This window comes from Suricata suricatta, chromosome 12, assembly GCF_006229205.1.
Source record: "Suricata suricatta isolate VVHF042 chromosome 12, meerkat_22Aug2017_6uvM2_HiC, whole genome shotgun sequence".
Lineage (NCBI taxonomy): Eukaryota > Metazoa > Chordata > Mammalia > Carnivora > Herpestidae > Suricata > Suricata suricatta.
Window position 1 is genome coordinate 11,369,766 of NC_043711.1, and position 8,481 is coordinate 11,378,246.

At 41.8% G+C, this 8,481-nt stretch overlaps 1 long non-coding RNA gene across 1 annotated transcript; it reads left to right on the forward strand.

Moving 5' to 3' along the window:
- Nucleotides 1-2,279: 2,279 nt before the first annotated feature.
- LOC115273055 lies at nucleotides 2,280-8,216 on the forward strand. Its single transcript, XR_003900637.1, has 3 exons — nucleotides 2,280-2,309; nucleotides 2,742-2,820; nucleotides 7,302-8,216. It is a non-coding gene; the product is annotated as an uncharacterized LOC115273055 (long non-coding RNA).
- The last annotated feature ends 265 nt before the right edge of the window (nucleotides 8,217-8,481 follow it).

Here is an 8,481-nt window from a genome sequence, read left to right on the forward strand (position 1 = left end):
GAGGGAGAGGGCGGAGGCGACGGTGCGCGGTGCCGCGACGGCGCGTGTCCCCGCCCGCCGCTGCTGGTGTCCCAGGGCCGCGAGCGCTGTCCCTCCAGCCGCCTCCGCCCCGGCCTGGAGACTCGCCCAAGGGAGTCCCCTCCACAGGGCCGGGGGTTTAAGGGGTAGGTCGTTTGCGGTTTAAAAAGAGGATTCTGGGGTTGTCTGGCCGGCTCAGTCGGTGGAGCGTGCTACTCTCGGTGTCCGGGTCGTGAGTTCGAGCCCTGCATTGGGGGTAGGGCTTACTTAAAAAAAAAAAAATCATTAAAAAATAAAATGAAGACCCCGTGAAGTTTTTCAAACTGGGAAGCACCACCTTTCCCTTTTGCCCTTAGCTTCACTCTTCTAGCGTTTTTATTCCCATCTTTTAGAAATCGCAAATGCCGTTATATCAAAAGTCTAAAAATTCCCCGACAGCCCCTCCTTTCATAATATATTAATACAAAATAGCAGTCAAATGGTTTTGTCTCTGTCGTGGCGTTCGCTCACTCTTCAAGGACAATCATAAATCACTGATGGGTCCGGGGCAAAGTAAAGACTGACTTGCATCCGTTATTTTAGCCAAGCATGAGATAACAAATAATTAAGTGCAAGAAATAAAGGAAGTGGCTGCAACTGTTTTATTAGGCAGCTTCCTTCTAATTATGTATTACAAAATATTGAAATTTGTGAATATCTTCTGGCTCCTTATTTTGCACACTCAACAATTTGTGGAAAAGGGTCAGAAAGGAGAAAAGAAGAAGATATGCAGGGCTATGTGAATATGGAATAACAACTTTTTAAAAAAGAAAACTAGAATATATTTTAAGTTATCTCTCCCATAGTTGTCTTCTTGCATTATCTACTTAATTTATTGCTGTTTCTGATAATGTTTTTGGAAGTAATTTGGTGCTGCCACTTTGCAAGTCACATAAAATTTTTTTGTTTTACTCCACAGTCACATGTCACTTTAGACAGAATTTACAAACTACAAAAGCAGTTCCAAAAGCTTTTAAGACAACAATGTCCTCTCTTTTTTGTCTTCCGTAGTGTGGAGCCTAACTCCTCCCAGGGAGCTTAAACTCAGAAAATATTTTGAAGTTAGTTTAATAAGAAATTTTATTTTTAATAGTTCACAATTTTGAATAAGTTCTTATTATTTTCCCTAGTTATTACTGTGTTTGCAATATTAAAAACCAGATGATTAATAAAAATATTAAGGAATGAGCCATGAAGCACATACTTTAATTTTGCATGGCTATAAATATGTATTCACTTATAAAAAAACTTTTTTTAATGTTTATTTATTTTTAAGAGAGAGACCAAGCATGAACAGGGGAGGGGCAGAGAGAGAAGGAGACACAGAATCAGAAGCAGGCTCCAAGCTCTGAGCTGTCAGCACAGAGCCCGATGCAGGGCTCGAACTCACATACCTTGAGATCATGACCTGAGCAGAATTGTATGCTTAAAGGACTGATCCACCCAGGTGCATGTGTTATAAATTAACACGAGGGGCGCCTGGGTGGCTCAGTCAGTTAAGCCGCCGACTTCAGCTCAAGTCATGATATCAGAGTTCGTAGGTTTGAGCCCTGCATCGGGCTCTGTGCTGACAGCTCAGAGCCTGGACCCTGCTTCTGATTCTATGTCTCCCTCTCCCTGGCCCTCCCCCGCTCATGCTCTGTGTCTCTCTCTCTCTCAAAAGTAAATTAAAAATGTTAAAAAAAAATAAAAAAATAACACATGAAACCATTTTACTTGAAAAATGCAAAAGAACATAGAGGGAAAATAAAGTATCTGTCTTATCTCTTCCCCTCCCTCACCAGCATAACCACTGTTATCACTTCCATGTGTATTATGTGCTCTCTGATAGGACCACGGGAGGCTATTGAGAGCTTGAAATGTAGCTGGCCCAAACTGAGATGCACTGTAAGTGTAAAATATATGTTGCATTTCAAAGATTTAATATGAAAAAAACCCATGTAAAATATCTTTCCTTAATTTTTTATATTGATTATATGCTGAAATAATGGTTTATATATGAGGATAAATAAAATATATTATTAAATTTACTTTGACCTGTGTCTTTTTACACTTTTAATGCTTATTTATTTATTTCTGAGAGAAACAGAGTGAGCAGGGGAAGGGCAGAGAAAGAGAGGGAGACAGAGATTCCCAAGCAGTCTTCTCCCTGTCAGTGCAGAGTCAGGCGCGAGACTCGAACTCACGACTCATGAGATCATGGCCTGAGCTGAACCCCAAGAGTTGGATGCTTGACAGACTGAACCACCCAGGTGCCACTCTTTTTACTTTTTTAATGGGGCTATGAGAAAACAAAATTACATATGCAGCTTGCAACATCTTTGAATTGGACAGCACTGGTCTTGAGAGGTTTTTGTTTGGTCTTTTTTTTTGTGTGTGAGACATTTTATTTATTTTTTTAAAGTAACCTCTACCCCCACTGTAGTGGGCTTGAACTCACAGCCTCAAGATCAAGAGTCACATGCTCTGAGCCGGCCAGTTGTACTCCCTCCTTTTTTTAAAGTATAGTTGACATACAATGTTATGTAAGTTTCAGGTGTACGACTTAGTGATTCCACAACTTTATACACCTTCTAGACTTTTTTATGCGTCAATATGTATCTATATATAGAAATAGTTGTGTTGTTATAAAAGAGATCACTTGTTAATTTGTAACATGCTTTTTCTCATTTAATACATCTTAGAAGCCATTCCACATGAATACCCCGGATCTGCCTAATTGGGAGATAACTCCAAGATGACACCTATCTGATGACTGATCTGGTACGGATTGATTATAATTTATTTAGCCATTCTCCTATTAACATTTAATTCATTTCTAGTTTTTCATCATAATAGTATTACAGTGAATATCCTATACATTTACCATTTGTTTTTCATACCTGCCAGTATTTTTCCAGATTAAAGAATAGGGGCACTGGGGCGCATGGGTAGCTAAGTTGGTTAAGCGTCTGACTCCAGATTTTCACTCAGGTCATGATCTCATAGTTTGTGGGCTCAAGGCCCACATCAGGCTCTGTGCTGACAATCTGGAGCCTGTTTGGGATTTTCTTTCTCTCCCTCTCTCTCTTCCCCTGCCCTGCTCACAAGCTTGCTCTCTCTGAAAATAAATAAACATTTAAGAAAAAAGAATAGGAGCACCTGGCTGGCTCAGTCGGTGGAGCATGTGACTCTTGATCTTGGGGTTGTGGGTTCAAGCCCCATGCTGGGTGTAGAGATTGCTTAAAAATAAAAGTAAAAAAAATAATAAACTATATAATGTTTTCTTAAAAGCAAGGATAAATTTATAAACCAAATCAGCTTTGGAAAAACTGGAGGTGTTCAACTTGTTATGGCCTAAATCCATGCCCACTTTCAAATGAGAACTTGCTGATGAAGTTAGATTCTGGCATTTATAGTTAGGGCCTACAGATGGCCAGGGACTCACCCAAGACTGCGCATTTACACAGTTTAGAACTCAGATCTCCTGATTCCATGAAGACTGCTGCATCTTCAATCTGGACCCAGAGTTGACAGTTTTTTTCAGTATTTGGAAAAAAAAAAAGCGTTCTATGCTTTGTGGGCCATACAATCTATAACATTGCTAATCTTTGAAACTCTGCCATTATAGCACAAAAAGTAGCGGTAGTTAATATATAAGCAAATGGGTGTGGCTTCATCCCAGTAAAACGTTACAGGTACTAAAATTAGAATTTCATGCAGATTTCAGGAATCGCAAAATATTCTTTTTATTTTTTTCTTTCTTTTTTTTTAGGATTTTTATCTTTTAAAAGAATCTTTCCACCTAACCCGGGACTCAAACTTAAAACCCTGAGGTCAAGAGTCTTATGCTGTACTGAGCCAGCCAGGCACCACTAAGTATTTTTTTTTTCAGCCTTTTAAAAATATAAAACCACTCTTTGCTGGAAGGCTATGCTGACAGCAGTCCAGATTTGTCCCATAGGCAGTAGTTTTCTGATCCCTGCTCTAGACGAAACTCTAGGAAATTTATTTACCATTATATAGAAGGTATTCTTCTTTTTTTTGGGTTAATTTATTATTATTATTATTTTTTTTAGCAGTTTTAGGTTTACGTTAAAATTGAGTGGAAAGTCCAGAGTTCCCATATACTGCCTTACTTCCCCTCTCGACTTCCCCCATTATTAACATGCATAGTGTGGTGCATTTGTTAGAGTCGATGAGCCAACATGGATATGTGATTATTAACTAAAGTCCATAGTTACATTAGGGCTCACTCTTCATGGTGTATAGTCTGTGAGTTTTGACAAATCTGTAATAACATGTGTCCACCAGTTTGCTTGCCAATGTTTAACTCCTAAATTAGGAACAAAATAAGCTTCAGAAAAGAGCACTGCCATTCTGTCAGCCACAAACAGGTGCATGATAGCCCTACGGGTAGTTTTTAGTGTCTGTACTTCATTAATTTGTATTTGCTGTGTGTTTGCTTAGTTTTGAAGTGTTTGACAAACATCACTCACTGTCTCTCTCAAAATAATGAGATGCTGGAAACCTAGTGTGAAGAGCCATATAATTGCAATCGAAAAAGTAAGTGATGGGGCTCCTGGGTGGCCTAGTCAGTTGAGCTTCTGACTTCGGCTCAGGTCGTGATCTCACGGTATGTGAGTTTGAGCCACATGTTGGGCTCTGTGCAAACAGCTCAGAGCCTGGAGCCTGCTTTGGATTCTCTGTCTCCCTCTCTCCTTGCTCCTTCCCCACTCACACTCTGTGTCTGCCTCTCCAAAAGCAAAAACATGTTTAAAAAAAATTTTTTTTAGGAGCGCCTGGGTGGCTCAGTCGGTTGAGCATCTGGCTTCGGCTCAGGTCTTGATCTCGTGGTTTGTGGGTTCGAGCCCCGCGTCGGGTTCTGTGCTGACAGCTAGCGCAGAACCTGGAGCCTGCTTTGGATTCTGTGTCTCCCCCTCTCTCTGACACTCCCTTGCTCAAGCTCTCTCTCTCTCATAAATAAATAAAACATAAAAAAATTTTTTTTTAAATAGTGTTTATATAAAAAAAAAAATCTTTAAGTGATAAAAGTTTGAAAGTGGAAACAAAATGTGGATGTTGTACCTGGGATAAAACTGCTCAAGAAGAAGAAATACACAAGTCAAAGAAAATGCCAGTGGGAGTGTTCATATACTGCTCATCCTCTAGATCAGTCATTTTGGAAAACCATGTGGCCTTATCTGGTAAAGTTCAGGCTCTGCATTGAACTTCATGGCCTACTGATTCCAAGCCCTAGGAAATTCACTGGTAGACTGAAGAAGGTTCAGAACAGCTGTGTTCTGAAGACACCACCCTGAAGACAAGCCCGGTGTTCACCAGCAGGATGCATAGGTTGTAATGTAATGAAAAACCAACACAAACCAACCACAGCCACATGGACAGCAGGGATAAATCTTGCAAACATAATGCAAAGAAACAAGGCCTGTGTGCTTATGTGATGGTTCCATTGCTATGTTGATTTTTTTTAAATGTTCATTAAAGAGAGAAAGACAGAGGAAAACATAGAATCCAAAGCAGGCTCCAGACTCTGAGCTGTCAGCACAGAGCCTGATGTGGGGCTCGAACCCAGACTATGAGATCATGACCTGAACTGAAGTCCGGCGCCTAACTGACTAAGCTACCCAGGCGCCCCACTATGTTGATTTTTAAAACAAGAATAGACTGAAGTTTTTGAGGAAATAAATCTGTAAAGAAAAGCAAGTGATCACCAGTGGTTGCCTGAAAGGATGACCTGGAAGGGCTGAGTGGGTGGGTACAGCCAGTATCTGAGGCGTGGCAGTATTCTGTTCCGTTTTTAAAAATGTATTTTCCAAATCAAAGACCTTGCATGGCCCTGCTGATCAACCTGCACAAGTTCTACCCTGTTACTTTTTTTTCTTTTTTTTCTTTCTTTCTTTCTTTTTTTTTTTTTTTTTTTTTTTTACGTAAACTAGGCCCAACATGGGGCTGAACTCATGACTCCAGGATCAAGAGTCACTGCTCTACCAACTGCAGGCCCGGTGGCCCTATTACATTTTTAAGCGTATGGTACTGTTAACTATAAGCACAATGTTGCATAGGAGGTCTCTAGAGCTTTTTCATCTTATGTGAAGGAAAAGTGTTGCGCTTCTTCTGTGCATTAACTTTGTAATTATTCATTCAACTGTACCTGTGTTTTATGCACATTTTGTGTTATGCTTATATTTTTTTTAAGTAAAGAATGGATGATATATATGTAAAGAAAACTGCCTCAGTGAGGGAAGTAAATAGAAAAGGCAGATCATGAGGTTGAAATGCACCAATCTCTCTGTTTTTTTTAATAATATTGTCAAATTGGTTTCCATATAACACCCAGTGCTTCTCCCCCCAAGGGCCCCCCACCATGACCATCACCCCCTTCCCTCCCTCCCCCTCCCCCTTCAGTCCACGGTTCATTTTCAGTATTCAATAGTCTCATGATTTGTGTCCCTCACTCTCCCCAGCTCTTTCCCCCTTCCCCTCCCTATGGTCCTCTGTTAGGTTTGTCCTGTTAGACCTATGAGGAAATGCACCAACTTCTGAATGTATGGCCAGGAAAGAAGCAACATCATAAGACACTTCCCAGTTTGAGACACAGAATGCTGGTGATCACAAACTGTAGAGGCTGCTAAGAAGCTTGGCTGATAAGATTTCGGTCGTGAACCACTGGGTTTCCCAGGGTTCAAGGCCCTGTGGAATCATCATGGCACCAGAACGAGTGGCAATAAGCCAAGTGAGGCTGTTCCACTCTTTAAAAATATTCTCTTTGGCATTTGCTGAGCAGGGGAAGGTTTCTTGACCGATTTTCACCATGGTTGAAACCAGGCCATGTGGGGAAGGATGCCTGGTAGAACATATTTTAGCAGGGACTCCATGAGGAGGCCTGCTTTAAAGCTTGGTGGGAATAACCACCTCTATCAGCGTAAGGACATGTCAAGACTGAAAGCCTCCATCTCTCTTGTTCCTCTTCTTCAAGAGAAGTGGGTCGTTCTCTACTTTGTGTATTAGAACAGCATCCATATCTGGATTTGATAGAATTATGTGATAGACAACTTTCAGAGATGGCCCCCATGGTTCCCCACCTTCTGGTATTCACATCCTTGTGTAATCTTCCCTTGAGTGTGGGCTGGACCTAGTGATTTGCTGGTAATAACGAGATTCTCTCAAAAGTGATGGGATGTCATTTTTATGCTCAGGTTACAGAAGACCGACTTTCATTTACTTCATCTCTTTTGCTTTCTCAGCTTGCACATGTTGATGAAGCAAGCTGCTGTATAGGAGAGGCCCATATGGCAAGAGGCTGAGGGTGGCTTCTGTTCAATAGCCAGCAAGGAGCCGAAGCCCTCCCTCAGTCCAGCAGCTGCTGCTGACCACCACGTTGTCAACATTGAAGGGATAGCCTTCCATAGTCAAGCCTTCACATGAGACCACAGCCTTGGCCAACAGTTTGCAGCACTGCAATTCCAACTGAGGACTCCACTAAGCATTCAACTCTTGATCTCAACTCAGGTCTTGATCTCAGGGTCGTGAGTTCAAACCCCGTGTTGGGCACCATGCTTAAAAAAAAAATATTCCTAGCAGCACTTTTCACAATAGTCAAAATGTGGAAACCACTTAAATGTCCATTATTGGATGATTGGATAAACCAGTGTGGTATAAATATACTATTCGGCCAGCTACAGCACGGAGGAACCTCAAAAACTTGCTTCGTGAAAGAAGTCATACTGTAAAGGTGAGGTATTGTATCGTTCCCTCTACATGAGATAGCCTGACTACATAAATCCAGAGACAACAGGTTGGGGGAGGGGAATGGTGTTACTGGGAATGGGGATATAGTTTCCTTTTAGGGCGAAGAAAATGTCTTAGAACCAGTTATAGGTGATGGCTGCCCAACATTGTGAGTTTACCAGATGCCACTGCGTTGTCCACCTTAACGACTGAACCACCCAGGCACTTTTTTTTTTTTGAGAGAGAGAGAGAGCGAGCGAGCGAGCGAGCGAGCACATTGTCCACTTTAAAATGGTTAATGGAGGAGCACCTGGCTGGCTCAGTGAGCACGCAACTCTGATCCCTTGGTTGTAAGTTCCATCCCCACACTGGGTGTAGAGATTACTTTAAAATATTTCAGGGGTGCCTGGGTGGCTCCTTCAGTTAAGCATCTGACTCTTGGTCATGACTCAGGTCATGATCACCTGGCTTATGAATTCAAGCCTCGTGTTGGGGCTGCTTAGGAATCCCCTGCTTGGGATTCTCTCTCCCATTCTCTCTCTGCCCCTCACTTGCTCATGCACACACGTGCTCTTCCTCAAAATAATCTTTTTTAAATAAAATCTTGGGGTGCCTGGGTGGCTCAGTCAGTTAAGCCTCCGACTTCGGCTCAGGTCATGATCTCACATTTGTGGGTTCAAGCCCTGCATCGGGCTC